Below are 22329 nucleotides of genomic sequence, written 5' to 3'. Positions count from 1 at the left end.
AAGACAACGGCACGCAGTGTTCCTAAGTGGTCTCTCTCCCAAGTACTGACTGCGCTTGACGCTGCTTAATTTCGGTGATCGGACGAGAACCGGTGTTTTCAGCGTGATATGGCCGTTGCCGAGAACTTTAGTTAGTTATTCGAATTTAAAACTAATTTGACAAATTACCCTTCTCCATGTTTTTTTTAAAAAAAAGGAAACTCTCTTTGCTTTTCTCATATCTGTTGGATTTTAAAAAAGGAAACTAAAGTGTAAAAGACAACGGCACGCAGTGTTCCTAAGTGGTCTCCCTCCCAAGTACTGACTGCGCTCGACGCTGCTTAACTTCGGTGATCGGACGAGAACCGGTGTTTTCAGCGTGATATGGCCGTTGCCGAGAACTTTAGTTAGTTATTCGAATTTAAAACTAATTTGACAAATTACCCTTCTCCATGTTTTTTTAAAAAAAAGGAAACTCTCTTTGCTTTTCTCATATCTGTTGGATTTTAAAAAAGGAAACTAAAGTGTAAAAGACAACGGCACGCAGTGTTCCTAAGTGGTCTCCCTCCCAAGTACTGACTGCGCTCGACGCTGCTTAACTTCGGTGATCGGACGAGAACCGGTGTTTTCAGCGTGATATGGCCGTTGCCGAGAAATTTAGTTAGTTATTCGAATTTAAAACTAATTTGACAAATTACCCTTCTGCATGTTTTCAAAAAATAAAAAAAAAGAAACTCTGTTTGCTTTTCTCATATCTGGTAGATTTTAAAAAAGGAAACTAAACTGTAAAAGACAACGGCACGCAGTGTTCCTAAGTGGTCTCCCTCCCAAGTACTGACTGCGCTCGACGCTGCTTAACTTCGGTGATCGGACGAGAACCGGTGTTTTCAGCGTGATATGGCCGTTGCCGAGAACTTTAGTTAATAATTCGAATTTAAAACTTATTAGACAAATTACCCTTCTCCATGTTTTTTTAAAAAAAAGGAAACTCTCTTTGCTTTTCTCATATCTGTTGGATTTTAAAAAAGGAAACTAAAGTGTAAAAGACAACGGCACGCAGTGTTCCTAAGTGGTCTCCCTCCCAAGTACTGACTGCGCTCGACGCTGCTTAACTTCGGTGATCGGACGAGAACCGGTGTTTTCAGCGTGATATGGCCGTTGCCGAGAACTTTAGTTAGTTATTCGAACTTAAAACTAATTTGACAAATTAACTTTCTGCATGTTTGAAAAAAAAGAAACTCTGTTTGCTTTTCTCATATCTGGTGGATTTTAAAAAAGGAAACTACACTGTAAAAGACAACGGCACGCAGTGTTCCTAAGTGGTCTCCCTCCCAAGTACTGACTGCGCTTGACGCTGCTTAATTTCGGTGATCGGACGAGAACCGGTGTTTTCAGCGTGATATGGCCGTTGCCGAGAACTTTAGTTAGTTATTCGAATTTAAAACTAATTTGACAAATTACCCTTCGGCATGTTTGAAAGATAAGAAACTCTGTTTGCTTTTCTCATATCTGGTGGATTTTAAAAAAGGAAACTACACTGTAAAAGACAACGGCACGCAGTGTTCCTAAGTGGTCTCCCTCCCAAGTACTGACTGCGCTCGACGCTGCTTAACTTCGGTGATCGGACGAGAACCGGTGTTTTCAGCGTGATATGGCCGTTGCCGAGAACTTTAGTTAGTTATTCGAATTTAAAACTAATTTGACAAATTACCCTTCTGCATGTTTTCAAAAAATAAAAAAAAAGAAACTCTGTTTGCTTTTCTCATATCTGTTGGATTTTAAAAAAGGAAACTAAAGTGTAAAAGACAACGGCACGCAGTGTTCCTAAGTGGTCTCCCTCCCAAGTACTGACTGCGCTCGACGCTGCTTAACTTCGGTGATCGGACGAGAACCGGTGTTTTCAGCGTGATATGGCCGTTGCCGAGAACTTTAGTTAGTTATTCGAATTTAAAACTAATTTGACAAATTACCCTTCTCCATGTTTTTTTAAAAAAAAGGAAACTCTCTTTGCTTTTCTCATATCTGTTGGATTTTAAAAAAGGAAACTAAAGTGTAAAAGACAACGGCTCGCAGTGTTCCTAAGTGGTCTCCCTCCCAAGTACTGACTGCGCTCGACGCTGCTTAACTTCGGTGATCGGACGAGAACCGGTGTTTTCAGCGTGATATGGCCGTTGCCGAGAAATTTAGTTAGTTATTCGAATTTAAAACTAATTTGACAAATTACCCTTCTGCATGTTTTCAAAAAATAAAAAAAAAGAAACTCTGTTTGCTTTTCTCATATCTGGTAGATTTTAAAAAAGGAAACTAAACTGTAAAAGACAACGGCACGCAGTGTTCCTAAGTGGTCTCCCTCCCAAGTACTGACTGCGCTCGACGCTGCTTAACTTCGGTGATCGGACGAGAACCGGTGTTTTCAGCGTGATATGGCCGTTGCCGAGAACTTTAGTTAATAATTCGAATTTAAAACTTATTAGACAAATTACCCTTCTCCATGTTTTTTTAAAAAAAAGGAAACTCTCTTTGCTTTTCTCATATCTGTTGGATTTTAAAAAAGGAAACTAAAGTGTAAAAGACAACGGCACGCAGTGTTCCTAAGTGGTCTCCCTCCCAAGTACTGACTGCGCTCGACGCTGCTTAACTTCGGTGATCGGACGAGAACCGGTGTTTTCAGCGTGATATGGCCGTTGCCGAGAACTTTAGTTAGTTATTCGAACTTAAAACTAATTTGACAAATTAACTTTCTGCATGTTTGAAAAAAAAGAAACTCTGTTTGCTTTTCTCATATCTGGTGGATTTTAAAAAAGGAAACTACACTGTAAAAGACAACGGCACGCAGTGTTCCTAAGTGGTCTCCCTCCCAAGTACTGACTGCGCTTGACGCTGCTTAATTTCGGTGATCGGACGAGAACCGGTGTTTTCAGCGTGATATGGCCGTTGCCGAGAACTTTAGTTAGTTATTCGAATTTAAAACTAATTTGACAAATTACCCTTCGGCATGTTTGAAAGATAAGAAACTCTGTTTGCTTTTCTCATATCTGGTGGATTTTAAAAAAGGAAACTACACTGTAAAAGACAACGGCACGCAGTGTTCCTAAGTGGTCTCCCTCCCAAGTACTGACTGCGCTCGACGCTGCTTAACTTCGGTGATCGGACGAGAACCGGTGTTTTCAGCGTGATATGGCCGTTGCCGAGAACTTTAGTTAGTTATTCGAATTTAAAACTAATTTGACAAATTACCCTTCTGCATGTTTTCAAAAAATAAAAAAAAAGAAACTCTGTTTGCTTTTCTCATATCTGGTAGATTTTAGAAAAAGGAAACTAAACTGTAAAAGACAACGGCACGCAGTATTCCTAAGTGGTCTCCCTCCCAAGTACTGACTGCGTTCGACGCTGCTTAACTTCGGTGATCGGACGAGAACCGATGTTTTCAGCGTGATATGGCCGTTGCCGAGAACTTTAGTTAATAATTCGAATTTAAAACTTATTAGACAAATTACCCTTCTCCATGTTTTTTTAAAAAAATAGGAAACTCTCTTTGCTTTTCTCATATCTGTTGGATTTTAAAAAAGGAAACTAAAGTGTGAAAGACAACGGCACGCAGTGTTCCAAGGTGGTCTCCCTCCCAAGTACTGACTGCGCTCGACGCTGCTTAACTTCGCTGATCGGACGAGAACCGGTGTTTTCAGCGTGATATGGCCGTTGCCGAGAACCTTAGTTAGTTATTCGAATTTAAAACTAATTTGACAAATTACCCTTCTGCATGTTTGAAAGATAAGAAACTCTGTTTGCTTTTCTCATATCTGGTGGATTTTAAAAAAGGAAACTACACTGTAAAAGACAACGGCACGCAGTGTTCCTAAGTGGTCTCCCTCCCAAGTACTGACTGCGCTCGACGCTGCTTAACTTCGGTGATCGGACGAGAACCGGTGTTTTCAGCGTGATATGGCCGTTGCCGAGAACTTTAGTTAGTTATTCGAATTTAAAACTAATTTGACAAATTACCCTTCTGCATGTTTTCAAAAAATAAAAAAAAAGAAACTCTGTTTGCTTTTCTCATATCTGGTAGATTTTAAAAAAGGAAACTAAACTGTAAAAGACAACGGCACGCAGTATTCCTAAGTGGTCTCCCTCCCAAGTACTGACTGCGTTCGACGCTGCTTAACTTCGGTGATCGGACGAGAACCGGTGTTTTCAGCGTGATATGGCCGTTGCCGAGAACTTTAGTTAGTTATTCGAATTTAAAACTAATTTGACAAATTACCCTTCTGCATGTTTTCAAAAAATAAAAAAAAAGAAACTCTGTTTGCTTTTCTCATATCTGGTAGATTTTAAAAAAGGAAACTAAACTGTAAAAGACAACGGCACGCAGTATTCCTAAGTGGTCTCCCTCCGAAGTACTGACTGCGCTCGACGCTGCTTAACTTCGGTGATCGGACGAGAACCGGTGTTTTCAGCGTGATATGGCCGTTGCCGAGAACTTTAGTTAGTTATTCGAATTTAAAACTAATTTGACAAATTACCCTTCTGCATGTTTTCAAAAAATAAAAAAAAGAAACTCTGTTTGCTTTTCTCATATCTGGTAGATTTTAAAAAAGGAAACTAAACTGTAAAAGACAACGGCACGCAGTATTCCTAAGTGGTCTCCCTCCCAAGTACTGACTGCGTTCGACGCTGCTTAACTTCGGTGATCGGACGAGAACCGGTGTTTTCAGCGTGATATGGCCGTTGCCGAGAACTTTAGTTAATAATTCGAATTTAAAACTTATTAGACAAATTACCCTTCTCCATGTTTTTTTAAAAAAAAGGAAACTCTCTTTGCTTTTCTCATATCTGTTGGATTTTAAAAAAGGAAACTGAAGTGTGAAAGACAACGGCACGCAGCGTTCCTAAGCGGTCTCCCTCCCAAGTACTGACTGCGCTCGACGCTGCTTAACATCGGTGATCGGACGAGAACCGGTGTTTTCAGCGTGATATGGCCGTTGCCGAGAACTTTAGTTAGTTATTCGAATTTAAAACTAATTTGACAAATTAACTTTCTGCATGTTTGAAAAAAAAGAAACTCTGTTTGCTTTTCTCATATCTGGTGGATTTTAAAAAAGGAAACTACACTGTAAAAGACAACGGCACGCAGTGTTCCTAAGTGGTCTCCCTCCCAAGTACTGACTGCGCTTGACGCTGCTTAATTTCGGTGATCGGACTAGAACCGGTGTTTTCAGCGTGATATGGCCGTTGCCGAGAACTTTAGTTAGTTATTCGAATTTAAAACTAATTTGACAAATTACCCTTCTGCATGTTTGAAAGATAAGAAACTCTGTTTGCTTTTCTCATATCTGGTGGATTTTAAAAAAGGAAACTACACTGTAAAAGACAACGGCACGCAGTGTTCCTAAGTGGTCTCCCTCCCAAGTACTGACTGCGCTCGACGCTGCTTAACTTCGGTGATCGGACGAGAACCGGTGTTTTCAGCGTGATATGGCCGTTGCCGAGAACTTTAGTTAGTTATTCGAATTTAAAACTAATTTGACAAATTACCCTTCTGCATGTTTTCAAAAAATAAAAAAAAAGAAACTCTGTTTGCTTTTCTCATATCTGGTAGATTTTAGAAAAAGGAAACTAAACTGTAAAAGACAACGGCACGCAGTATTCCTAAGTGGTCTCCCTCCCAAGTACTGACTGCGTTCGACGCTGCTTAACTTCGGTGATCGGACGAGAACCGATGTTTTCAGCGTGATATGGCCGTTGCCGAGAACTTTAGTTAATAATTCGAATTTAAAACTTATTAGACAAATTACCCTTCTCCATGTTTTTTTAAAAAAAGGAAACTCTCTTTGCTTTTCTCATATCTGTTGGATTTTAAAAAAGGAAACTAAAGTGTAAAAGACAACGGCACGCAGTGTTCCTAAGTGGTCTCCCTCCCAAGTACTGACTGCGCTCGACGCTGCTTAACTTCGGTGATCGGACGAGAACCGGTGTTTTCAGCGTGATATGGCCGTTGCCGAGAACTCTAGTTAGTTATTCGAATTTAAAACTAATTTGACAAATTACCCTTCTGCATGTTTTCAAAAAATAAAAAAAAGAAACTCTGTTTGCTTTTCTCATATCTGGTAGATTTTAAAAAAGGAAACTAAACTGTAAAAGACAACGGCACGCAGTATTCCTAAGTGGTCTCCCTCCGAAGTACTGACTGCGCTCGACGCTGCTTAACTTCGGTGAACGGACGAGAACCGGTGTTTTCAGCGTGATATGGCCGTTGCCGAGAACTTTAGTTAGTTATTCGAATTTAAAACTAATTTGACAAATTACCCTTCGGCATGTTTGAAAGATAAGAAACTCTGTTTGCTTTTCTCATATCTGGTGGATTTTAAAAAAGGAAACTACACTGTAAAAGACAACGGCACGCAGTGTTCCTAAGTGGTCTCCCTCCCAAGTACTGACTGCGCTCGACGCTGCTTAACTTCGGTGATCGGACGAGAACCGGTGTTTTCAGCGTGATATGGCCGTTGCCGAGAACTTTAGTTAGTTATTCGAATTTAAAACTAATTTGACAAATTACCCTTCTGCATGTTTTCAAAAAATAAAAAAAAAGAAACTCTGTTTGCTTTTCTCATATCTGGTGGATTTTAAAAAAGGAAACTACACTGTAAAAGACAACGGCACGCAGTGTTCCTAAGTGGTCTCCCTCCCAAGTACTGACTGCGCTTGACGCTGCTTAATTTCGGTGATCGGACGAGAACCGGTGTTTTCAGCGTGATATGGCCGTTGCCGAGAACTTTAGTTAGTTATTCGAATTTAAAACTAATTTGACAAATTACCCTTCGGCATGTTTGAAAGATAAGAAACTCTGTTTGCTTTTCTCATATCTGGTGGATTTTAAAAAAGGAAACTACACTGTAAAAGACAACGGCACGCAGTGTTCCTAAGTGGTCTCCCTCCCAAGTACTGACTGCGCTCGACGCTGCTTAACTTCGGTGATCGGACGAGAACCGGTGTTTTCAGCGTGATATGGCCGTTGCCGAGAACTTTAGTTAGTTATTCGAATTTAAAACTAATTTGACAAATTACCCTTCTGCATGTTTTCAAAAAATAAAAAAAAAGAAACTCTGTTTGCTTTTCTCATATCTGGTGGATTTTAAAAAAGGAAACTACACTGTAAAAGACAACGGCACGCAGTGTTCCTAAGTGGTCTCCCTCCCAAGTACTGACTGCGCTTGACGCTGCTTAATTTCGGTGATCGGACGAGAACCGGTGTTTTCAGCGTGATATGGCCGTTGCCGAGAACTTTAGTTAGTTATTCGAATTTAAAACTAATTTGACAAATTACCCTTCGGCATGTTTGAAAGATAAGAAACTCTGTTTGCTTTTCTCATATCTGGTGGATTTTAAAAAAGGAAACTACACTGTAAAAGACAACGGCACGCAGTGTTCCTAAGTGGTCTCCCTCCCAAGTACTGACTGCGCTCGACGCTGCTTAACTTCGGTGATCGGACGAGAACCGGTGTTTTCAGCGTGATATGGCCGTTGCCGAGAACTTTAGTTAGTTATTCGAATTTAAAACTAATTTGACAAATTACCCTTCTGCATGTTTTCAAAAAATAAAAAAAAAGAAACTCTGTTTGCTTTTCTCATATCTGGTGGATTTTAAAAAAGGAAACTACACTGTAAAAGACAACGGCACGCAGTGTTCCTAAGTGGTCTCCCTCCCAAGTACTGACTGCGCTTGACGCTGCTTAATTTCGGTGATCGGACGAGAACCGGTGTTTTCAGCGTGATATGGCCGTTGCCGAGAACTTTAGTTAGTTATTCGAATTTAAAACTAATTTGACAAATTACCCTTCGGCATGTTTGAAAGATAAGAAACTCTGTTTGCTTTTCTCATATCTGGTGGATTTTAAAAAAGGAAACTACACTGTAAAAGACAACGGCACGCAGTGTTCCTAAGTGGTCTCCCTCCCAAGTACTGACTGCGCTCGACGCTGCTTAACTTCGGTGATCGGACGAGAACCGGTGTTTTCAGCGTGATATGGCCGTTGCCGAGAACTTCAGTTAGTTATTCGAATTTAAAACTAATTTGACAAATTACCCTTCTGCATGTTTTCAAAAAATAAAAGAAAAGAAACTCTGTTTGCTTTTCTCATATCTGGTGGATTTTAAAAAAGGAAACTACACTGTAAAAGACAACGGCACGCAGTGTTCCTAAGTGGTCTCCCTCCCAAGTACTGACTGCGCTTGACGCTGCTTAATTTCGGTGATCGGACGAGAACCGGTGTTTTCAGCGTGATATGGCCGTTGCCGAGAACTTTAGTTAGTTATTCGAATTTAAAACTAATTTGACAAATTACCCTTCGGCATGTTTGAAAGATAAGAAACTCTGTTTGCTTTTCTCATATCTGGTGGATTTTAAAAAAGGAAACTAAAGTGTAAAAGACAACGGCACGCAGTGTTCCTAATTGGTCTCCCTCCCAAGTACTGACTGCGCTCGACGCTGCTTAACTTCGGTGATCGGACGAGAACCGGTGTTTTCAGCGTGATATGGCCGCTGCCCAGAACTTTAGTTAGTTATTCGAATTTAAAACTAATTTGACAAATTAACTTTCTGCATGTTTGAAAAAAAAAGAAACTCTGTTTGCTTTTCTCATATCTGGTGGATTTTAAAAAAGGAAACTACACTGTAAAAGACAACGGCACGCAGTGTTCCTAAGTGGTCTCCCTCCCAAGTACTGACTGCGCTTGACGCTGCTTAATTTCGGTGATCGGACGAGAACCGGTGTTTTCAGCGTGATATGGCCGTTGCCGAGAACTTTAGTTAGTTATTCGAATTTAAAACTAATTTGACAAATTACCCTTCGGCATGTTTGAAAGATAAGAAACTCTGTTTGCTTTTCTCATATCTGGTGGATTTTAAAAAAGGAAAACTACACTGTAAAAGACAACGGCACGCAGTGTTCCTAAGTGGTCTCCCTCCCAAGTACTGACTGCGCTCGACGCTGCTTAACTTCGGTGATCGGACGAGAACCGGTGTTTTCAGCGTGATATGGCCGTTGCCGAGAACTTTAGTTAGTTATTCGAATTTAAAACTAATTTGACAAATTACCCTTCTGCATGTTTTCAAAAAATAAAAAAAAAGAAACTCTGTTTGCTTTTCTCATATCTGGTGGATTTTAAAAAAGGAAACTACACTGTAAAAGACAACGGCACGCAGTGTTCCTAAGTGGTCTCCCTCCCAAGTACTGACTGCGCTTGACGCTGCTTAATTTCGGTGATCGGACGAGAACCGGTGTTTTCAGCGTGATATGGCCGTTGCCGAGAACTTTAGTTAGTTATTCGAATTTAAAACTAATTTGACAAATTACCCTTCGGCATGTTTGAAAGATAAGAAACTCTGTTTGCTTTTCTCATATCTGGTGGATTTTAAAAAAGGAAACTACACTGTAAAAGACAACGGCACGCAGTGTTCCTAAGTGGTCTCCCTCCCAAGTACTGACTGCGCTCGACGCTGCTTAACTTCGGTGATCGGACGAGAACCGGTGTTTTCAGCGTGATATGGCCGTTGCCGAGAACTTTAGTTAGTTATTCGAATTTAAAACTAATTTGACAAATTACCCTTCTGCATGTTTTCAAAAAATAAAAAAAAAGAAACTCTGTTTGCTTTTCTCATATCTGGTGGATTTTAAAAAAGGAAACTACACTGTAAAAGACAACGGCACGCAGTGTTCCTAAGTGGTCTCCCTCCCAAGTACTGACTGCGCTTGACGCTGCTTAATTTCGGTGATCGGACGAGAACCGGTGTTTTCAGCGTGATATGGCCGTTGCCGAGAACTTTAGTTAGTTATTCGAATTTAAAACTAATTTGACAAATTACCCTTCGGCATGTTTGAAAGATAAGAAACTCTGTTTGCTTTTCTCATATCTGGTGGATTTTAAAAAAGGAAACTACACTGTAAAAGACAACGGCACGCAGTGTTCCTAAGTGGTCTCCCTCCCAAGTACTGACTGCGCTCGACGCTGCTTAACTTCGGTGATCGGACGAGAACCGGTGTTTTCAGCGTGATATGGCCGTTGCCGAGAACTTTAGTTAGTTATTCGAATTTAAAACTAATTTGACAAATTACCCTTCGGCATGTTTGAAAGATAAGAAACTCTGTTTGCTTTTCTCATATCTGGTGGATTTTAAAAAAGGAAAACTACACTGTAAAAGACAACGGCACGCAGTGTTCCTAAGTGGTCTCCCTCCCAAGTACTGACTGCGCTCGACGCTGCTTAACTTCGGTGATCGGACGAGAACCGGTGTTTTCAGCGTGATATGGCCGTTGCCGAGAACTTTAGTTAGTTATTCGAATTTAAAACTAATTTGACAAATTACCCTTCTGCATGTTTTCAAAAAATAAAAAAAAAGAAACTCTGTTTGCTTTTCTCATATCTGGTGGATTTTAAAAAAGGAAACTACACTGTAAAAGACAACGGCACGCAGTGTTCCTAAGTGGTCTCCCTCCCAAGTACTGACTGCGCTTGACGCTGCTTAATTTCGGTGATCGGACGAGAACCGGTGTTTTCAGCGTGATATGGCCGTTGCCGAGAACTTTAGTTAGTTATTCGAATTTAAAACTAATTTGACAAATTACCCTTCGGCATGTTTGAAAGATAAGAAACTCTGTTTGCTTTTCTCATATCTGGTGGATTTTAAAAAAGGAAACTACACTGTAAAAGACAACGGCACGCAGTGTTCCTAAGTGGTCTCCCTCCCAAGTACTGACTGCGCTCGACGCTGCTTAACTTCGGTGATCGGACGAGAACCGGTGTTTTCAGCGTGATATGGCCGTTGCCGAGAACTTTAGTTAGTTATTCGAATTTAAAACTAATTTGACAAATTACCCTTCTGCATGTTTTCAAAAAATAAAAAAAAAGAAACTCTGTTTGCTTTTCTCATATCTGGTGGATTTTAAAAAAGGAAACTACACTGTAAAAGACAACGGCACGCAGTGTTCCTAAGTGGTCTCCCTCCCAAGTACTGACTGCGCTTGACGCTGCTTAATTTCGGTGATCGGACGAGAACCGGTGTTTTCAGCGTGATATGGCCGTTGCCGAGAACTTTAGTTAGTTATTCGAATTTAAAACTAATTTGACAAATTACCCTTCGGCATGTTTGAAAGATAAGAAACTCTGTTTGCTTTTCTCATATCTGGTGGATTTTAAAAAAGGAAACTACACTGTAAAAGACAACGGCACGCAGTGTTCCTAAGTGGTCTCCCTCCCAAGTACTGACTGCGCTCGACGCTGCTTAACTTCGGTGATCGGACGAGAACCGGTGTTTTCAGCGTGATATGGCCGTTGCCGAGAACTTTAGTTAGTTATTCGAATTTAAAACTAATTTGACAAATTACCCTTCTGCATGTTTTCAAAAAATAAAAAAAAAGAAACTCTGTTTGCTTTTCTCATATCTGGTAGATTTTAGAAAAAGGAAACTAAACTGTAAAAGACAACGGCACGCAGTATTCCTAAGTGGTCTCCCTCCCAAGTACCGACTGCGTTCGACGCTGCTTAACTTCGGTGATCGGACGAGAACCGATGTTTTCAGCGTGATATGGCCGTTGCCGAGAACTTTAGTTAATAATTCGAATTTAAAACTTATTTGACAAATTACCCTTCTCCATGTTTTTTTTAAAAAAAGGAAACTCTCTTTGCTTTTCTCATATCTGTTGGATTTTAAAAAAGGAAACTAAAGTGTAAAAGACAACGGCACGCAGTGTTCCTAAGTGGTCTCCCTCCCAAGTACTGACTGCGTTCGACGCTGCTTAACTTCGGTGATCGGACGAGAACCGGTGTTTTCAGCGTGATATGGCCGTTGCCGAGAACTTTAGTTAATAATTCGAATTTAAAACTTATTTGACAAATTACCCTTCTCCATGTTTTTTTTAAAAAAAGGAAACTCTCTTTGCTTTTCTCATATCTGTTGGATTTTAAAAAAGGAAACTAAAGTGTAAAAGACAACGGCACGCAGTGTTCCTAAGTGGTCTCCCTCCCAAGTACTGACTGCGTTCGACGCTGCTTAACTTCGGTGATCGGACGAGAACCGGTGTTTTCAGCGTGATATGGCCGTTGCCGAGAACTTTAGTTAATAATTCGAATTTAAAACTTATTAGACAAATTACCCTTCTCCATGTTTTTTTAAAAAAAAGGAAACTCTCTTTGCTTTTCTCATATCTGTTGGATTTTAAAAAAGGAAACTAAAGTGTAAAAGACGACGGCACGCAGTGTTCCTAATTGGTCTCCCTCCCAAGTACTGACTGCGCTCGACGCTGCTTAACTTCGGTGATCGGACGAGAACCGGTGTTTTCAGCGTGATATGGCCGTTGCCGAGAACTTTAGTTAGTTATTCGAATTTAAAACTAATTTGACAAATTAACTTTCTGCATGTTTGAAAAAAAAGAAACTCTGTTTGCTTTTCTCATATCTGGTGGATTTTAAAAAAGGAAACTACACTGTAAAAGACAACGGCACGCAGTGTTCCTAAGTGGTCTCCCTCCCAAGTACTGACTGCGCTTGACGCTGCTTAATTTCGGTGATCGGACGAGAACCGGTGTTTTCAGCGTGATATGGCCGTTGCCGAGAACTTTAGTTAGTTATTCGAATTTAAAACTAATTTGACAAATTACCCTTCGGCATGTTTGAAAGATAAGAAACTCTGTTTGCTTTTCTCATATCTGGTGGATTTTAAAAAAGGAAACTACACTGTAAAAGACAACGGCACGCAGTGTTCCTAAGTGGTCTCCTTCCCAAGTACTGACTGCGCTCGACGCTGCTTAACTTCGGTGATCGGACGAGAACCGGTGTTTTCAGCGTGATATGGCCGTTGCCGAGAACTTTAGTTAGTTATTCGAATTTAAAACTAATTTGACAAATTACCCTTCTGCATGTTTTCAAAAAATAAAAAAAAAGAAACTCTGTTTGCTTTTCTCATATCTGGTAGATTTTAGAAAAAGGAAACTAAACTGTAAAAGACAACGGCACGCAGTATTCCTAAGTGGTCTCCCTCCCAAGTACCGACTGCGTTCGACGCTGCTTAACTTCGGTGATCGGACGAGAACCGATGTTTTCAGCGTGATATGGCCGTTGCCGAGAACTTTAGTTAATAATTCGAATTTAAAACTTATTTGACAAATTACCCTTCTCCATGTTTTTTTTAAAAAAAGGAAACTCTCTTTGCTTTTCTCATATCTGTTGGATTTTAAAAAAGGAAACTAAAGTGTAAAAGACAACGGCACGCAGTGTTCCTAAGTGGTCTCCCTCCCAAGTACTGACTGCGTTCGACGCTGCTTAACTTCGGTGATCGGACGAGAACCGGTGTTTTCAGCGTGATATGGCCGTTGCCGAGAACTTTAGTTAATAATTCGAATTTAAAACTTATTAGACAAATTACCCTTCTCCATGTTTTTTTAAAAAAAAGGAAACTCTCTTTGCTTTTCTCATATCTGTTGGATTTTAAAAAAGGAAACTAAAGTGTAAAAGACAACGGCACGCAGTGTTCCTAATTGGTCTCCCTCCCAAGTACTGACTGCGCTCGACGCTGCTTAACTTCGGTGATCGGACGAGAACCGGTGTTTTCAGCGTGATATGGCCGTTGCCGAGAACTTTAGTTAGTTATTCGAATTTAAAACTAATTTGACAAATTAACTTTCTGCATGTTTGAAAAAAAAGAAACTCTGTTTGCTTTTCTCATATCTGGTGGATTTTAAAAAAGGAAACTACACTGTAAAAGACAACGGCACGCAGTGTTCCTAAGTGGTCTCCCTCCCAAGTACTGACTGCGCTTGACGCTGCTTAATTTCGGTGATCGGACGAGAACCGGTGTTTTCAGCGTGATATGGCCGTTGCCGAGAACTTTAGTTAGTTATTCGAATTTAAAACTAATTTGACAAATTACCCTTCGGCATGTTTGAAAGATAAGAAACTCTGTTTGCTTTTCTCATATCTGGTGGATTTTAAAAAAGGAAACTACACTGTAAAAGACAACGGCACGCAGTGTTCCTAAGTGGTCTCCCTCCCAAGTACTGATTGCGCTCGACGCTGCTTAACTTCGGTGATCGGACGAGAACCGGTGTTTTCAGCGTGATATGGCCGTTGCCGAGAACTTTAGTTAGTTATTCGAATTTAAAACTAATTTGACAAATTACCCTTCTGCATGTTTTCAAAAAATAAAAAAAAAGAAACTCTGTTTGCTTTTCTCATATCTGGTGGATTTTAAAAAAGGAAACTACACTGTAAAAGACAACGGCACGCAGTGTTCCTAAGTGGTCTCCCTCCCAAGTACTGACTGCGCTCGACGCTGCTTAACTTCGGTGATCGGACGAGAACCGGTGTTTTCAGCGTGATATGGCCGTTGCCGAGAACTTTAGTTAGTTATTCGAATTTAAAACTAATTTGACAAATTACCCTTCTGCATGTTTTCAAAAAATAAAAAAAAAGAAACTCTGTTTGCTTTTCTCATATCTGGTAGATTTTAGAAAAAGGAAACTAAACTGTAAAAGACAACGGCACGCAGTATTCCTAAGTGGTCTCCCTCCCAAGTACCGACTGCGTTCGACGCTGCTTAACTTCGGTGATCGGACGAGAACCGATGTTTTCAGCGTGATATGGCCGTTGCCGAGAACTTTAGTTAATAATTCGAATTTAAAACTTATTTGACAAATTACCCTTCTCCATGTTTTTTTTAAAAAAAGGAAACTCTCTTTGCTTTTCTCATATCTGTTGGATTTTAAAAAAGGAAACTAAAGTGTAAAAGACAACGGCACGCAGTGTTCCTAAGTGGTCTCCCTCCCAAGTACTGACTGCGTTCGACGCTGCTTAACTTCGGTGATCGGACGAGAACCGGTGTTTTCAGCGTGATATGGCCGTTGCCGAGAACTTTAGTTAATAATTCGAATTTAAAACTTATTAGACAAATTACCCTTCTCCATGTTTTTTTAAAAAAAAGGAAACTCTCTTTGCTTTTCTCATATCTGTTGGATTTTAAAAAAGGAAACTAAAGTGTAAAAGACAACGGCACGCAGTGTTCCTAATTGGTCTCCCTCCCAAGTACTGACTGCGCTCGACGCTGCTTAACTTCGGTGATCGGACGAGAACCGGTGTTTTCAGCGTGATATGGCCGTTGCCGAGAACTTTAGTTAGTTATTCGAATTTAAAACTAATTTGACAAATTAACTTTCTGCATGTTTGAAAAAAAAGAAACTCTGTTTGCTTTTCTCATATCTGGTGGATTTTAAAAAAGGAAACTACACTGTAAAAGACAACGGCACGCAGTGTTCCTAAGTGGTCTCCCTCCCAAGTACTGACTGCGCTTGACGCTGCTTAATTTCGGTGATCGGACGAGAACCGGTGTTTTCAGCGTGATATGGCCGTTGCCGAGAACTTTAGTTAGTTATTCGAATTTAAAACTAATTTGACAAATTACCCTTCGGCATGTTTGAAAGATAAGAAACTCTGTTTGCTTTTCTCATATCTGGTGGATTTTAAAAAAGGAAACTACACTGTAAAAGACAACGGCACGCAGTGTTCCTAAGTGGTCTCCCTCCCAAGTACTGATTGCGCTCGACGCTGCTTAACTTCGGTGATCGGACGAGAACCGGTGTTTTCAGCGTGATATGGCCGTTGCCGAGAACTTTAGTTAGTTATTCGAATTTAAAACTAATTTGACAAATTACCCTTCTGCATGTTTTCAAAAAATAAAAAAAAAGAAACTCTGTTTGCTTTTCTCATATCTGGTAGATTTTAGAAAAAGGAAACTAAACTGTAAAAGACAACGGCACGCAGTATTCCTAAATGGTCTCCCTCCCAAGTACTGACTGCGTTCGACGCTGCTTAACTTCGGTGATCGGACGAGAACCGATGTTTTCAGCGTGATATGGCCGTTGCCGAGAACTTTAGTTAATAATTCGAATATAAAACTTATTTGACAAATTACCCTTCTCCATGTTTTTTTTAAAAAAAGGAAACTCTCTTTGCTTTTCTCATATCTGTTGGATTTTAAAAAAGGAAACTAAAGTGTAAAAGACAACGGCACGCAGTGTTCCTAAGTGGTCTCCCTCCCAAGTACTGACTGCGCTCGACGCTGCTTAACTTCGGTGATCGGACGAGAACCGGTGTTTTCAGCGTGATATGGCCGTTGCCGAGAACTTTAGTTAATAATTCGAATTTAAAACTTATTAGACAAATTACCCTTCTCCATGTTTTTTTAAAAAAAAGGAAACTCTCTTTGCTTTTCTCATATCTGTTGGATTTTAAAAAAGGAAACTAAAGTGTAAAAGACAACGGCACGCAGTGTTCCTAATTGGTCTCCCTCCCAAGTACTGACTGCGCTCGACGCTGCTTAACTTCGGTGATCGGACGAGAACCGGTGTTTTCAGCGTGATATGGCCGTTGCCGAGAACTTTAGTTAGTTATTCGAATTTAAAACTAATTTGACAAATTAACTTTCTGCATGTTTGAAAAAAAAGAAACTCTGTTTGCTTTTCTCATATCTGGTGGATTTTAAAAAAGGAAACTACACTGTAAAAGACAACGGCACGCAGTGTTCCTAAGTGGTCTCCCTCCCAAGTACTGACTGCGCTTGACGCTGCTTAATTTCGGTGATCGGACGAGAACCGGTGTTTTCAGCGTGATATGGCCGTTGCCGAGAACTTTAGTTAGTTATTCGAATTTAAAACTAATTTGACAAATTACCCTTCGGCATGTTTGAAAGATAAGAAACTCTGTTTGCTTTTCTCATATCTGGTGGATTTTAAAAAAGGAAACTACACTGTAAAAGACAACGGCACGCAGTGTTCCTAAGTGGTCTCCCTCCCAAGTACTGATTGCGCTCGACGCTGCTTAACTTCGGTGATCGGACGAGAACCGGTGTTTTCAGCGTGATATGGCCGTTGCCGAGAACTTTAGTTAGTTATTCGAATTTAAAACTAATTTGACAAATTACCCTTCTGCATGTTTTCAAAAAATAAAAAAAAAGAAACTCTGTTTGCTTTTCTCATATCTGGTAGATTTTAGAAAAAGGAAACTAAACTGTAAAAGACAACGGCACGCAGTATTCCTAAATGGTCTCCCTCCCAAGTACTGACTGCGTTCGACGCTGCTTAACTTCGGTGATCGGACGAGAACCGATGTTTTCAGCGTGATATGGCCGTTGCCGAGAACTTTAGTTAATAATTCGAATATAAAACTTATTTGACAAATTACCCTTCTCCATGTTTTTTTTAAAAAAAGGAAACTCTCTTTGCTTTTCTCATATCTGTTGGATTTTAAAAAAGGAAACTAAAGTGTAAAAGACAACGGCACGCAGTGTTCCTAAGTGGTCTCCCTCCCAAGTACTGACTGCGCTCGACGCTGCTTAACTTCGGTGATCGGACGAGAACCGGTGTTTTCAGCGTGATATGGCCGTTGCCGAGAACTTTAGTTAGTTATTCGAATTTAAAACTAATTTGACAAATTACCCTTCTGCATGTTTTCAAAAAATAAAAAAAAAGAAACTCTGTTTGCTTTTCTCATATCTGGTAGATTTTAAAAAAGGAAACTACACTGTAAAAGACAACGGCACGCAGTGTTCCTAAGTGGTCTCCCTCCCAAGTACTGACTGCGCTTGACGCTGCTTAACTTCGGTGATCGGAAGAGAACCGGTGTTTTCAGCGTGATATGGCCGTTGCCGAGAACTTTAGTTAATAATTCGAATTTAAAACTTATTAGACAAATTACCCTTCTCCATGTTTTTTTAAAAAAAAAGGAAACTCTCTTTGCTTTTCTCATATCTGTTGGATTTTAAAAAAGGAAACTAAAGTGTGAAAGACAACGGCACGCAGTGTTCCTAAGTGGTCTCCCTCCCAAGTACTGACTGCGCTCGACGCTGCTTAACTTCGCTGATCGGACGAGAACCGGTGTTTTCAGCGTGATATGGCCGTTGCCGAGAACTTTAGTTAGTTATTCGAATTTAAAACTAATTTGACAAATTACCCTTCTGCATGTTTGAAAGATAAGAAACTCTGTTTGCTTTTCTCATATCTGGTGGATTTTAAAAAAGGAAACTACACTGTAAAAGACAACGGCACGCAGTGTTCCTAAGTGGTCTCCCTCCCAAGTACTGACTGCGCTCGACGCTGCTTAACTTCGGTGATCGGACGAGAACCGGTGTTTTCAGCGTGATATGGCCGTTGCCGAGAACTTTAGTTAGTTATTCGAATTTAAAACTAATTTGACAAATTACCCTTCTGCATGTTTTCAAAAAATAAAAAAAAAGAAACTCTGTTTGCTTTTCTTATATCTGGTAGATTTTAGAAAAAGGAAACTAAACTGTAAAAGACAACGGCACGCAGTATTCCTAAGTGGTCTCCCTCCCAAGTACTGACTGCGTTCGACGCTGCTTAACTTCGGTGATCGGACGAGAACCGATGTTTTCAGCGTGATATGGCCGTTGCCGAGAACTTTAGTTAATAATTCGAATTTAAAACTTATTTGACAAATTACCCTTCTCCATGTTTTTTTTAAAAAAAGGAAACTCTCTTTGCTTTTCTCATATCTGTTGGATTTTAAAAAAGGAAACTAAAGTGTAAAAGACAACGGCACGCAGTGTTCCTAAGTGGTCTCCCTCCCAAGTACTGACTGCGTTCGACGCTGCTTAACTTCGGTGATCGGACGAGAACCGGTGTTTTCAGCGTGATATGGCCGTTGCCGAGAACTTTAGTTAATAATTCGAATTTAAAACTTATTAGACAAATTACCCTTCTCCATGTTTTTTTAAAAAAAAGGAAACTCTCTTTGCTTTTCTCATATCTGTTGGATTTTAAAAAAGGAAACTAAAGTGTAAAAGACAACGGCACGCAGTGTTCCTAATTGGTCTCCCTCCCAAGTACTGACTGCGCTCGACGCTGCTTAACTTCGGTGATCGGACGAGAACCGGTGTTTTCAGCGTGATATGGCCGTTGCCGAGAACTTTAGTTAGTTATTCGAATTTAAAACTAATTTGACAAATTAACTTTCTGCATGTTTGAAAAAAAAGAAACTCTGTTTGCTTTTCTCATATCTGGTGGATTTTAAAAAAGGAAACTACACTGTAAAAGACAACGGCACGCAGTGTTCCTAAGTGGTCTCCCTCCCAAGTACTGACTGCGCTTGACGCTGCTTAATTTCGGTGATCGGACGAGAACCGGTGTTTTCAGCGTGATATGGCCGTTGCCGAGAACTTTAGTTAGTTATTCGAATTTAAAACTAATTTGACAAATTACCCTTCGGCATGTTTGAAAGATAAGAAACTCTGTTTGCTTTTCTCATATCTGGTGGATTTTAAAAAAGGAAACTACACTGTAAAAGACAACGGCACGCAGTGTTCCTAAGTGGTCTCCCTCCCAAGTACTGATTGCGCTCGACGCTGCTTAACTTCGGTGATCGGACGAGAACCGGTGTTTTCAGCGTGATATGGCCGTTGCCGAGAACTTTAGTTAGTTATTCGAATTTAAAACTAATTTGACAAATTACCCTTCTGCATGTTTTCAAAAAATAAAAAAAAAGAAACTCTGTTTGCTTTTCTCATATCTGGTAGATTTTAGAAAAAGGAAACTAAACTGTAAAAGACAACGGCACGCAGTATTCCTAAATGGTCTCCCTCCCAAGTACTGACTGCGTTCGACGCTGCTTAACTTCGGTGATCGGACGAGAACCGATGTTTTCAGCGTGATATGGCCGTTGCCGAGAACTTTAGTTAATAATTCGAATATAAAACTTATTTGACAAATTACCCTTCTCCATGTTTTTTTTAAAAAAAGGAAACTCTCTTTGCTTTTCTCATATCTGTTGGATTTTAAAAAAGGAAACTAAAGTGTAAAAGACAACGGCACGCAGTGTTCCTAAGTGGTCTCCCTCCCAAGTACTGACTGCGCTCGACGCTGCTTAACTTCGGTGATCGGACGAGAACCGGTGTTTTCAGCGTGATATGGCCGTTGCCGAGAACTTTAGTTAATAATTCGAATTTAAAACTTATTAGACAAATTACCCTTCTCCATGTTTTTTTAAAAAAAAGGAAACTCTCTTTGCTTTTCTCATATCTGTTGGATTTTAAAAAAGGAAACTAAAGTGTAAAAGACAACGGCACGCAGTGTTCCTAATTGGTCTCCCTCCCAAGTACTGACTGCGCTCGACGCTGCTTAACTTCGGTGATCGGACGAGAACCGGTGTTTTCAGCGTGATATGGCCGTTGCCGAGAACTTTAGTTAGTTATTCGAATTTAAAACTAATTTGACAAATTAACTTTCTGCATGTTTGAAAAAAAAGAAACTCTGTTTGCTTTTCTCATATCTGGTGGATTTTAAAAAAGGAAACTACACTGTAAAAGACAACGGCACGCAGTGTTCCTAAGTGGTCTCCCTCCCAAGTACTGACTGCGCTTGACGCTGCTTAATTTCGGTGATCGGACGAGAACCGGTGTTTTCAGCGTGATATGGCCGTTGCCGAGAACTTTAGTTAGTTATTCGAATTTAAAACTAATTTGACAAATTACCCTTCGGCATGTTTGAAAGATAAGAAACTCTGTTTGCTTTTCTCATATCTGGTGGATTTTAAAAAAGGAAACTACACTGTAAAAGACAACGGCACGCAGTGTTCCTAAGTGGTCTCCCTCCCAAGTACTGATTGCGCTCGACGCTGCTTAACTTCGGTGATCGGACGAGAACCGGTGTTTTCAGCGTGATATGGCCGTTGCCGAGAACTTTAGTTAGTTATTCGAATTTAAAACTAATTTGACAAATTACCCTTCTGCATGTTTTCAAAAAATAAAAAAAAAGAAACTCTGTTTGCTTTTCTCATATCTGGTAGATTTTAGAAAAAGGAAACTAAACTGTAAAAGACAACGGCACGCAGTATTCCTAAATGGTCTCCCTCCCAAGTACTGACTGCGTTCGACGCTGCTTAACTTCGGTGATCGGACGAGAACCGATGTTTTCAGCGTGATATGGCCGTTGCCGAGAACTTTAGTTAATAATTCGAATATAAAACTTATTTGACAAATTACCCTTCTCCATGTTTTTTTTAAAAAAAGGAAACTCTCTTTGCTTTTCTCATATCTGTTGGATTTTAAAAAAGGAAACTAAAGTGTAAAAGACAACGGCACGCAGTGTTCCTAAGTGGTCTCCCTCCCAAGTACTGACTGCGCTCGACGCTGCTTAACTTCGGTGATCGGACGAGAACCGGTGTTTTCAGCGTGATATGGCCGTTGCCGAGAACTTTAGTTAGTTATTCGAATTTAAAACTAATTTGACAAATTACCCTTCTGCATGTTTTCAAAAAATAAAAAAAAAGAAACTCTGTTTGCTTTTCTCATATCTGGTAGATTTTAAAAAAGGAAACTAAACTGTAAAAGACAACGGCACGCAGTGTTCCTAAGTGGTCTCCCTCCCAAGTACTGACTGCGCTTGACGCTGCTTAACTTCGGTGATCGGAAGAGAACCGGTGTTTTCAGCGTGATATGGCCGTTGCCGAGAACTTTAGTTAATAATTCGAATTTAAAACTTATTAGACAAATTACCCTTCTCCATGTTTTTTTAAAAAAAAAGGAAACTCTCTTTGCTTTTCTCATATCTGTTGGATTTTAAAAAAGGAAACTAAAGTGTGAAAGACAACGGCACGCAGTGTTCCTAAGTGGTCTCCCTCCCAAGTACTGACTGCGCTCGACGCTGCTTAACTTCGCTGATCGGACGAGAACCGGTGTTTTCAGCGTGATATGGCCGTTGCCGAGAACTTTAGTTAGTTATTCGAATTTAAAACTAATTTGACAAATTACCCTTCTGCATGTTTGAAAGATAAGAAACTCTGTTTGCTTTTCTCATATCTGGTGGATTTTAAAAAAGGAAACTACACTGTAAAAGACAACGGCACGCAGTGTTCCTAAGTGGTCTCCCTCCCAAGTACTGACTGCGCTCGACGCTGCTTAACTTCGGTGATCGGACGAGAACCGGTGTTTTCAGCGTGATATGGCCGTTGCCGAGAACTTTAGTTAGTTATTCGAATTTAAAACTAATTTGACAAATTACCCTTCTGCATGTTTTCAAAAAATAAAAAAAAAGAAACTCTGTTTGCTTTTCTTATATCTGGTAGATTTTAGAAAAAGGAAACTAAACTGTAAAAGACAACGGCACGCAGTATTCCTAAGTGGTCTCCCTCCCAAATACTGACTGCGTTCGACGCTGCTTAACTTCGGTGATCGGACGAGAACCGATGTTTTCAGCGTGATATGGCCGTTGCCGAGAACTTTAGTTAATAATTCGAATATAAAACTTATTTGACAAATTACCCTTCTCCATGTTTTTTTTAAAAAAAGGAAACTCT

At 40.1% G+C, this 22329-nt stretch overlaps 65 non-coding genes and 23 pseudogenes across 65 annotated transcripts; all 88 read right to left on the bottom strand.

The window, feature by feature from the left end:
- Position 1: 1 nt before the first annotated feature.
- Positions 2-120, bottom strand: LOC149637101 (5S ribosomal RNA; annotated as a pseudogene).
- A 136-nt stretch (positions 121-256) lies between these two features.
- Positions 257-375, bottom strand: LOC149637100 (5S ribosomal RNA). The gene has a single exon (XR_016373364.1). It is a non-coding gene; the product is annotated as a 5S ribosomal RNA (ribosomal RNA).
- Positions 376-510: 135 nt separating this feature from the next.
- On the bottom strand, positions 511-629 carry LOC149637099 (5S ribosomal RNA). Its single transcript, XR_016373363.1, has one exon. It is a non-coding gene; the product is annotated as a 5S ribosomal RNA (ribosomal RNA).
- A 140-nt stretch (positions 630-769) lies between these two features.
- Positions 770-888, bottom strand: LOC149637098 (5S ribosomal RNA). Its single transcript, XR_016373362.1, has one exon. It is a non-coding gene; the product is annotated as a 5S ribosomal RNA (ribosomal RNA).
- Positions 889-1023: 135 nt separating this feature from the next.
- LOC149637097 (5S ribosomal RNA) lies at positions 1024-1142 on the bottom strand. Its single transcript, XR_016373361.1, has one exon. It is a non-coding gene; the product is annotated as a 5S ribosomal RNA (ribosomal RNA).
- A 131-nt stretch (positions 1143-1273) lies between these two features.
- On the bottom strand, positions 1274-1392 carry LOC149637096 (5S ribosomal RNA; annotated as a pseudogene).
- Positions 1393-1523: 131 nt separating this feature from the next.
- On the bottom strand, positions 1524-1642 carry LOC149637095 (5S ribosomal RNA). The gene has a single exon (XR_016373360.1). It is a non-coding gene; the product is annotated as a 5S ribosomal RNA (ribosomal RNA).
- Positions 1643-1782: 140 nt separating this feature from the next.
- On the bottom strand, positions 1783-1901 carry LOC149637094 (5S ribosomal RNA). The gene has a single exon (XR_016373359.1). It is a non-coding gene; the product is annotated as a 5S ribosomal RNA (ribosomal RNA).
- Positions 1902-2036: 135 nt separating this feature from the next.
- Positions 2037-2155, bottom strand: LOC149637093 (5S ribosomal RNA). Its single transcript, XR_016372485.1, has one exon. It is a non-coding gene; the product is annotated as a 5S ribosomal RNA (ribosomal RNA).
- Positions 2156-2295: 140 nt separating this feature from the next.
- LOC149637092 (5S ribosomal RNA) lies at positions 2296-2414 on the bottom strand. Its single transcript, XR_016373358.1, has one exon. It is a non-coding gene; the product is annotated as a 5S ribosomal RNA (ribosomal RNA).
- Positions 2415-2549: 135 nt separating this feature from the next.
- On the bottom strand, positions 2550-2668 carry LOC149637091 (5S ribosomal RNA). Its single transcript, XR_016373357.1, has one exon. It is a non-coding gene; the product is annotated as a 5S ribosomal RNA (ribosomal RNA).
- A 131-nt stretch (positions 2669-2799) lies between these two features.
- LOC149637090 (5S ribosomal RNA) lies at positions 2800-2918 on the bottom strand (annotated as a pseudogene).
- Positions 2919-3049: 131 nt separating this feature from the next.
- On the bottom strand, positions 3050-3168 carry LOC149637089 (5S ribosomal RNA). Its single transcript, XR_016373356.1, has one exon. It is a non-coding gene; the product is annotated as a 5S ribosomal RNA (ribosomal RNA).
- Positions 3169-3309: 141 nt separating this feature from the next.
- Positions 3310-3428, bottom strand: LOC149637088 (5S ribosomal RNA). Its single transcript, XR_016372886.1, has one exon. It is a non-coding gene; the product is annotated as a 5S ribosomal RNA (ribosomal RNA).
- A 136-nt stretch (positions 3429-3564) lies between these two features.
- LOC149637087 (5S ribosomal RNA) lies at positions 3565-3683 on the bottom strand. Its single transcript, XR_016373072.1, has one exon. It is a non-coding gene; the product is annotated as a 5S ribosomal RNA (ribosomal RNA).
- A 131-nt stretch (positions 3684-3814) lies between these two features.
- Positions 3815-3933, bottom strand: LOC149637086 (5S ribosomal RNA). Its single transcript, XR_016373355.1, has one exon. It is a non-coding gene; the product is annotated as a 5S ribosomal RNA (ribosomal RNA).
- A 140-nt stretch (positions 3934-4073) lies between these two features.
- Positions 4074-4192, bottom strand: LOC149637085 (5S ribosomal RNA). The gene has a single exon (XR_016373554.1). It is a non-coding gene; the product is annotated as a 5S ribosomal RNA (ribosomal RNA).
- A 140-nt stretch (positions 4193-4332) lies between these two features.
- On the bottom strand, positions 4333-4451 carry LOC149637084 (5S ribosomal RNA). Its single transcript, XR_016373417.1, has one exon. It is a non-coding gene; the product is annotated as a 5S ribosomal RNA (ribosomal RNA).
- Positions 4452-4590: 139 nt separating this feature from the next.
- Positions 4591-4709, bottom strand: LOC149637083 (5S ribosomal RNA). Its single transcript, XR_016373553.1, has one exon. It is a non-coding gene; the product is annotated as a 5S ribosomal RNA (ribosomal RNA).
- A 135-nt stretch (positions 4710-4844) lies between these two features.
- Positions 4845-4963, bottom strand: LOC149637082 (5S ribosomal RNA). The gene has a single exon (XR_016372858.1). It is a non-coding gene; the product is annotated as a 5S ribosomal RNA (ribosomal RNA).
- Positions 4964-5094: 131 nt separating this feature from the next.
- Positions 5095-5213, bottom strand: LOC149637081 (5S ribosomal RNA; annotated as a pseudogene).
- A 131-nt stretch (positions 5214-5344) lies between these two features.
- On the bottom strand, positions 5345-5463 carry LOC149637080 (5S ribosomal RNA). The gene has a single exon (XR_016373353.1). It is a non-coding gene; the product is annotated as a 5S ribosomal RNA (ribosomal RNA).
- Positions 5464-5604: 141 nt separating this feature from the next.
- Positions 5605-5723, bottom strand: LOC149637079 (5S ribosomal RNA). The gene has a single exon (XR_016372885.1). It is a non-coding gene; the product is annotated as a 5S ribosomal RNA (ribosomal RNA).
- Positions 5724-5857: 134 nt separating this feature from the next.
- Positions 5858-5976, bottom strand: LOC149637078 (5S ribosomal RNA). The gene has a single exon (XR_016373352.1). It is a non-coding gene; the product is annotated as a 5S ribosomal RNA (ribosomal RNA).
- A 139-nt stretch (positions 5977-6115) lies between these two features.
- Positions 6116-6234, bottom strand: LOC149637077 (5S ribosomal RNA). The gene has a single exon (XR_016372682.1). It is a non-coding gene; the product is annotated as a 5S ribosomal RNA (ribosomal RNA).
- A 131-nt stretch (positions 6235-6365) lies between these two features.
- LOC149637076 (5S ribosomal RNA) lies at positions 6366-6484 on the bottom strand. The gene has a single exon (XR_016373351.1). It is a non-coding gene; the product is annotated as a 5S ribosomal RNA (ribosomal RNA).
- Positions 6485-6624: 140 nt separating this feature from the next.
- LOC149637075 (5S ribosomal RNA) lies at positions 6625-6743 on the bottom strand (annotated as a pseudogene).
- A 131-nt stretch (positions 6744-6874) lies between these two features.
- Positions 6875-6993, bottom strand: LOC149637074 (5S ribosomal RNA). The gene has a single exon (XR_016373350.1). It is a non-coding gene; the product is annotated as a 5S ribosomal RNA (ribosomal RNA).
- A 140-nt stretch (positions 6994-7133) lies between these two features.
- Positions 7134-7252, bottom strand: LOC149637073 (5S ribosomal RNA; annotated as a pseudogene).
- Positions 7253-7383: 131 nt separating this feature from the next.
- On the bottom strand, positions 7384-7502 carry LOC149637072 (5S ribosomal RNA). The gene has a single exon (XR_016373349.1). It is a non-coding gene; the product is annotated as a 5S ribosomal RNA (ribosomal RNA).
- A 140-nt stretch (positions 7503-7642) lies between these two features.
- LOC149637071 (5S ribosomal RNA) lies at positions 7643-7761 on the bottom strand (annotated as a pseudogene).
- Positions 7762-7892: 131 nt separating this feature from the next.
- Positions 7893-8011, bottom strand: LOC149637070 (5S ribosomal RNA). The gene has a single exon (XR_016373348.1). It is a non-coding gene; the product is annotated as a 5S ribosomal RNA (ribosomal RNA).
- A 140-nt stretch (positions 8012-8151) lies between these two features.
- LOC149637069 (5S ribosomal RNA) lies at positions 8152-8270 on the bottom strand (annotated as a pseudogene).
- A 131-nt stretch (positions 8271-8401) lies between these two features.
- On the bottom strand, positions 8402-8520 carry LOC149637068 (5S ribosomal RNA). Its single transcript, XR_016372665.1, has one exon. It is a non-coding gene; the product is annotated as a 5S ribosomal RNA (ribosomal RNA).
- Positions 8521-8652: 132 nt separating this feature from the next.
- LOC149637067 (5S ribosomal RNA) lies at positions 8653-8771 on the bottom strand (annotated as a pseudogene).
- Positions 8772-8903: 132 nt separating this feature from the next.
- Positions 8904-9022, bottom strand: LOC149637066 (5S ribosomal RNA). The gene has a single exon (XR_016373347.1). It is a non-coding gene; the product is annotated as a 5S ribosomal RNA (ribosomal RNA).
- Positions 9023-9162: 140 nt separating this feature from the next.
- LOC149637065 (5S ribosomal RNA) lies at positions 9163-9281 on the bottom strand (annotated as a pseudogene).
- Positions 9282-9412: 131 nt separating this feature from the next.
- On the bottom strand, positions 9413-9531 carry LOC149637064 (5S ribosomal RNA). The gene has a single exon (XR_016373346.1). It is a non-coding gene; the product is annotated as a 5S ribosomal RNA (ribosomal RNA).
- Positions 9532-9671: 140 nt separating this feature from the next.
- LOC149637063 (5S ribosomal RNA) lies at positions 9672-9790 on the bottom strand (annotated as a pseudogene).
- Positions 9791-9921: 131 nt separating this feature from the next.
- On the bottom strand, positions 9922-10040 carry LOC149637062 (5S ribosomal RNA). The gene has a single exon (XR_016373345.1). It is a non-coding gene; the product is annotated as a 5S ribosomal RNA (ribosomal RNA).
- A 132-nt stretch (positions 10041-10172) lies between these two features.
- Positions 10173-10291, bottom strand: LOC149637061 (5S ribosomal RNA). Its single transcript, XR_016373344.1, has one exon. It is a non-coding gene; the product is annotated as a 5S ribosomal RNA (ribosomal RNA).
- A 140-nt stretch (positions 10292-10431) lies between these two features.
- On the bottom strand, positions 10432-10550 carry LOC149637060 (5S ribosomal RNA; annotated as a pseudogene).
- A 131-nt stretch (positions 10551-10681) lies between these two features.
- On the bottom strand, positions 10682-10800 carry LOC149637059 (5S ribosomal RNA). Its single transcript, XR_016373342.1, has one exon. It is a non-coding gene; the product is annotated as a 5S ribosomal RNA (ribosomal RNA).
- Positions 10801-10940: 140 nt separating this feature from the next.
- LOC149637058 (5S ribosomal RNA) lies at positions 10941-11059 on the bottom strand (annotated as a pseudogene).
- A 131-nt stretch (positions 11060-11190) lies between these two features.
- Positions 11191-11309, bottom strand: LOC149637057 (5S ribosomal RNA). The gene has a single exon (XR_016373341.1). It is a non-coding gene; the product is annotated as a 5S ribosomal RNA (ribosomal RNA).
- A 141-nt stretch (positions 11310-11450) lies between these two features.
- LOC149637056 (5S ribosomal RNA) lies at positions 11451-11569 on the bottom strand (annotated as a pseudogene).
- A 135-nt stretch (positions 11570-11704) lies between these two features.
- On the bottom strand, positions 11705-11823 carry LOC149637055 (5S ribosomal RNA). Its single transcript, XR_016373560.1, has one exon. It is a non-coding gene; the product is annotated as a 5S ribosomal RNA (ribosomal RNA).
- A 135-nt stretch (positions 11824-11958) lies between these two features.
- LOC149637054 (5S ribosomal RNA) lies at positions 11959-12077 on the bottom strand. The gene has a single exon (XR_016373559.1). It is a non-coding gene; the product is annotated as a 5S ribosomal RNA (ribosomal RNA).
- Positions 12078-12212: 135 nt separating this feature from the next.
- On the bottom strand, positions 12213-12331 carry LOC149637053 (5S ribosomal RNA). The gene has a single exon (XR_016372800.1). It is a non-coding gene; the product is annotated as a 5S ribosomal RNA (ribosomal RNA).
- A 131-nt stretch (positions 12332-12462) lies between these two features.
- Positions 12463-12581, bottom strand: LOC149637052 (5S ribosomal RNA; annotated as a pseudogene).
- Positions 12582-12712: 131 nt separating this feature from the next.
- On the bottom strand, positions 12713-12831 carry LOC149637051 (5S ribosomal RNA). The gene has a single exon (XR_016372741.1). It is a non-coding gene; the product is annotated as a 5S ribosomal RNA (ribosomal RNA).
- A 141-nt stretch (positions 12832-12972) lies between these two features.
- On the bottom strand, positions 12973-13091 carry LOC149637050 (5S ribosomal RNA; annotated as a pseudogene).
- A 135-nt stretch (positions 13092-13226) lies between these two features.
- On the bottom strand, positions 13227-13345 carry LOC149637049 (5S ribosomal RNA). The gene has a single exon (XR_016373558.1). It is a non-coding gene; the product is annotated as a 5S ribosomal RNA (ribosomal RNA).
- A 135-nt stretch (positions 13346-13480) lies between these two features.
- Positions 13481-13599, bottom strand: LOC149637048 (5S ribosomal RNA). Its single transcript, XR_016373501.1, has one exon. It is a non-coding gene; the product is annotated as a 5S ribosomal RNA (ribosomal RNA).
- A 131-nt stretch (positions 13600-13730) lies between these two features.
- On the bottom strand, positions 13731-13849 carry LOC149637047 (5S ribosomal RNA; annotated as a pseudogene).
- Positions 13850-13980: 131 nt separating this feature from the next.
- LOC149637046 (5S ribosomal RNA) lies at positions 13981-14099 on the bottom strand. Its single transcript, XR_016373493.1, has one exon. It is a non-coding gene; the product is annotated as a 5S ribosomal RNA (ribosomal RNA).
- A 140-nt stretch (positions 14100-14239) lies between these two features.
- Positions 14240-14358, bottom strand: LOC149637045 (5S ribosomal RNA). Its single transcript, XR_016373340.1, has one exon. It is a non-coding gene; the product is annotated as a 5S ribosomal RNA (ribosomal RNA).
- Positions 14359-14499: 141 nt separating this feature from the next.
- LOC149637044 (5S ribosomal RNA) lies at positions 14500-14618 on the bottom strand (annotated as a pseudogene).
- A 135-nt stretch (positions 14619-14753) lies between these two features.
- LOC149637043 (5S ribosomal RNA) lies at positions 14754-14872 on the bottom strand. The gene has a single exon (XR_016373556.1). It is a non-coding gene; the product is annotated as a 5S ribosomal RNA (ribosomal RNA).
- Positions 14873-15007: 135 nt separating this feature from the next.
- LOC149637042 (5S ribosomal RNA) lies at positions 15008-15126 on the bottom strand. The gene has a single exon (XR_016373499.1). It is a non-coding gene; the product is annotated as a 5S ribosomal RNA (ribosomal RNA).
- Positions 15127-15257: 131 nt separating this feature from the next.
- On the bottom strand, positions 15258-15376 carry LOC149637041 (5S ribosomal RNA; annotated as a pseudogene).
- Positions 15377-15507: 131 nt separating this feature from the next.
- Positions 15508-15626, bottom strand: LOC149637040 (5S ribosomal RNA). Its single transcript, XR_016373492.1, has one exon. It is a non-coding gene; the product is annotated as a 5S ribosomal RNA (ribosomal RNA).
- Positions 15627-15767: 141 nt separating this feature from the next.
- LOC149637039 (5S ribosomal RNA) lies at positions 15768-15886 on the bottom strand. The gene has a single exon (XR_016372944.1). It is a non-coding gene; the product is annotated as a 5S ribosomal RNA (ribosomal RNA).
- Positions 15887-16021: 135 nt separating this feature from the next.
- On the bottom strand, positions 16022-16140 carry LOC149637038 (5S ribosomal RNA). The gene has a single exon (XR_016373339.1). It is a non-coding gene; the product is annotated as a 5S ribosomal RNA (ribosomal RNA).
- Positions 16141-16275: 135 nt separating this feature from the next.
- Positions 16276-16394, bottom strand: LOC149637037 (5S ribosomal RNA). Its single transcript, XR_016373498.1, has one exon. It is a non-coding gene; the product is annotated as a 5S ribosomal RNA (ribosomal RNA).
- A 131-nt stretch (positions 16395-16525) lies between these two features.
- Positions 16526-16644, bottom strand: LOC149637036 (5S ribosomal RNA; annotated as a pseudogene).
- Positions 16645-16775: 131 nt separating this feature from the next.
- On the bottom strand, positions 16776-16894 carry LOC149637035 (5S ribosomal RNA). The gene has a single exon (XR_016373491.1). It is a non-coding gene; the product is annotated as a 5S ribosomal RNA (ribosomal RNA).
- A 141-nt stretch (positions 16895-17035) lies between these two features.
- Positions 17036-17154, bottom strand: LOC149637034 (5S ribosomal RNA). Its single transcript, XR_016372943.1, has one exon. It is a non-coding gene; the product is annotated as a 5S ribosomal RNA (ribosomal RNA).
- A 135-nt stretch (positions 17155-17289) lies between these two features.
- On the bottom strand, positions 17290-17408 carry LOC149637033 (5S ribosomal RNA). The gene has a single exon (XR_016373338.1). It is a non-coding gene; the product is annotated as a 5S ribosomal RNA (ribosomal RNA).
- Positions 17409-17548: 140 nt separating this feature from the next.
- On the bottom strand, positions 17549-17667 carry LOC149637032 (5S ribosomal RNA). The gene has a single exon (XR_016372901.1). It is a non-coding gene; the product is annotated as a 5S ribosomal RNA (ribosomal RNA).
- A 136-nt stretch (positions 17668-17803) lies between these two features.
- LOC149637031 (5S ribosomal RNA) lies at positions 17804-17922 on the bottom strand. The gene has a single exon (XR_016373093.1). It is a non-coding gene; the product is annotated as a 5S ribosomal RNA (ribosomal RNA).
- A 131-nt stretch (positions 17923-18053) lies between these two features.
- Positions 18054-18172, bottom strand: LOC149637030 (5S ribosomal RNA). The gene has a single exon (XR_016373337.1). It is a non-coding gene; the product is annotated as a 5S ribosomal RNA (ribosomal RNA).
- A 141-nt stretch (positions 18173-18313) lies between these two features.
- Positions 18314-18432, bottom strand: LOC149637029 (5S ribosomal RNA). Its single transcript, XR_016372884.1, has one exon. It is a non-coding gene; the product is annotated as a 5S ribosomal RNA (ribosomal RNA).
- A 135-nt stretch (positions 18433-18567) lies between these two features.
- LOC149637028 (5S ribosomal RNA) lies at positions 18568-18686 on the bottom strand. Its single transcript, XR_016373555.1, has one exon. It is a non-coding gene; the product is annotated as a 5S ribosomal RNA (ribosomal RNA).
- Positions 18687-18821: 135 nt separating this feature from the next.
- LOC149637027 (5S ribosomal RNA) lies at positions 18822-18940 on the bottom strand. Its single transcript, XR_016373497.1, has one exon. It is a non-coding gene; the product is annotated as a 5S ribosomal RNA (ribosomal RNA).
- A 131-nt stretch (positions 18941-19071) lies between these two features.
- Positions 19072-19190, bottom strand: LOC149637026 (5S ribosomal RNA; annotated as a pseudogene).
- A 131-nt stretch (positions 19191-19321) lies between these two features.
- LOC149637025 (5S ribosomal RNA) lies at positions 19322-19440 on the bottom strand. The gene has a single exon (XR_016373490.1). It is a non-coding gene; the product is annotated as a 5S ribosomal RNA (ribosomal RNA).
- A 141-nt stretch (positions 19441-19581) lies between these two features.
- On the bottom strand, positions 19582-19700 carry LOC149637024 (5S ribosomal RNA). Its single transcript, XR_016372942.1, has one exon. It is a non-coding gene; the product is annotated as a 5S ribosomal RNA (ribosomal RNA).
- A 135-nt stretch (positions 19701-19835) lies between these two features.
- On the bottom strand, positions 19836-19954 carry LOC149637023 (5S ribosomal RNA). The gene has a single exon (XR_016373336.1). It is a non-coding gene; the product is annotated as a 5S ribosomal RNA (ribosomal RNA).
- Positions 19955-20089: 135 nt separating this feature from the next.
- LOC149637022 (5S ribosomal RNA) lies at positions 20090-20208 on the bottom strand. Its single transcript, XR_016373496.1, has one exon. It is a non-coding gene; the product is annotated as a 5S ribosomal RNA (ribosomal RNA).
- Positions 20209-20339: 131 nt separating this feature from the next.
- LOC149637021 (5S ribosomal RNA) lies at positions 20340-20458 on the bottom strand (annotated as a pseudogene).
- A 131-nt stretch (positions 20459-20589) lies between these two features.
- On the bottom strand, positions 20590-20708 carry LOC149637020 (5S ribosomal RNA). The gene has a single exon (XR_016373488.1). It is a non-coding gene; the product is annotated as a 5S ribosomal RNA (ribosomal RNA).
- A 141-nt stretch (positions 20709-20849) lies between these two features.
- On the bottom strand, positions 20850-20968 carry LOC149637019 (5S ribosomal RNA). Its single transcript, XR_016372941.1, has one exon. It is a non-coding gene; the product is annotated as a 5S ribosomal RNA (ribosomal RNA).
- Positions 20969-21103: 135 nt separating this feature from the next.
- Positions 21104-21222, bottom strand: LOC149637018 (5S ribosomal RNA). The gene has a single exon (XR_016373335.1). It is a non-coding gene; the product is annotated as a 5S ribosomal RNA (ribosomal RNA).
- A 140-nt stretch (positions 21223-21362) lies between these two features.
- LOC149637017 (5S ribosomal RNA) lies at positions 21363-21481 on the bottom strand. The gene has a single exon (XR_016372900.1). It is a non-coding gene; the product is annotated as a 5S ribosomal RNA (ribosomal RNA).
- Positions 21482-21617: 136 nt separating this feature from the next.
- On the bottom strand, positions 21618-21736 carry LOC149637016 (5S ribosomal RNA). The gene has a single exon (XR_016373092.1). It is a non-coding gene; the product is annotated as a 5S ribosomal RNA (ribosomal RNA).
- Positions 21737-21867: 131 nt separating this feature from the next.
- LOC149637015 (5S ribosomal RNA) lies at positions 21868-21986 on the bottom strand. The gene has a single exon (XR_016373334.1). It is a non-coding gene; the product is annotated as a 5S ribosomal RNA (ribosomal RNA).
- Positions 21987-22127: 141 nt separating this feature from the next.
- Positions 22128-22246, bottom strand: LOC149637014 (5S ribosomal RNA; annotated as a pseudogene).
- Between the last annotated feature and the right edge of the window lie 83 nt (positions 22247-22329).

The sequence above is a fragment of the Phalangium opilio genome, unplaced genomic scaffold (assembly GCF_054372755.1).
Source record: "Phalangium opilio isolate 3A_F unplaced genomic scaffold, DU_Popi_V2 ptg000095l_1, whole genome shotgun sequence".
In the NCBI taxonomy this organism is placed as follows: domain Eukaryota; kingdom Metazoa; phylum Arthropoda; class Arachnida; order Opiliones; family Phalangiidae; genus Phalangium; species Phalangium opilio.
The sequence above is the reverse complement of the archived record's forward strand: the minus strand, read 5'-3'. Positions and strand labels throughout refer to the sequence as shown.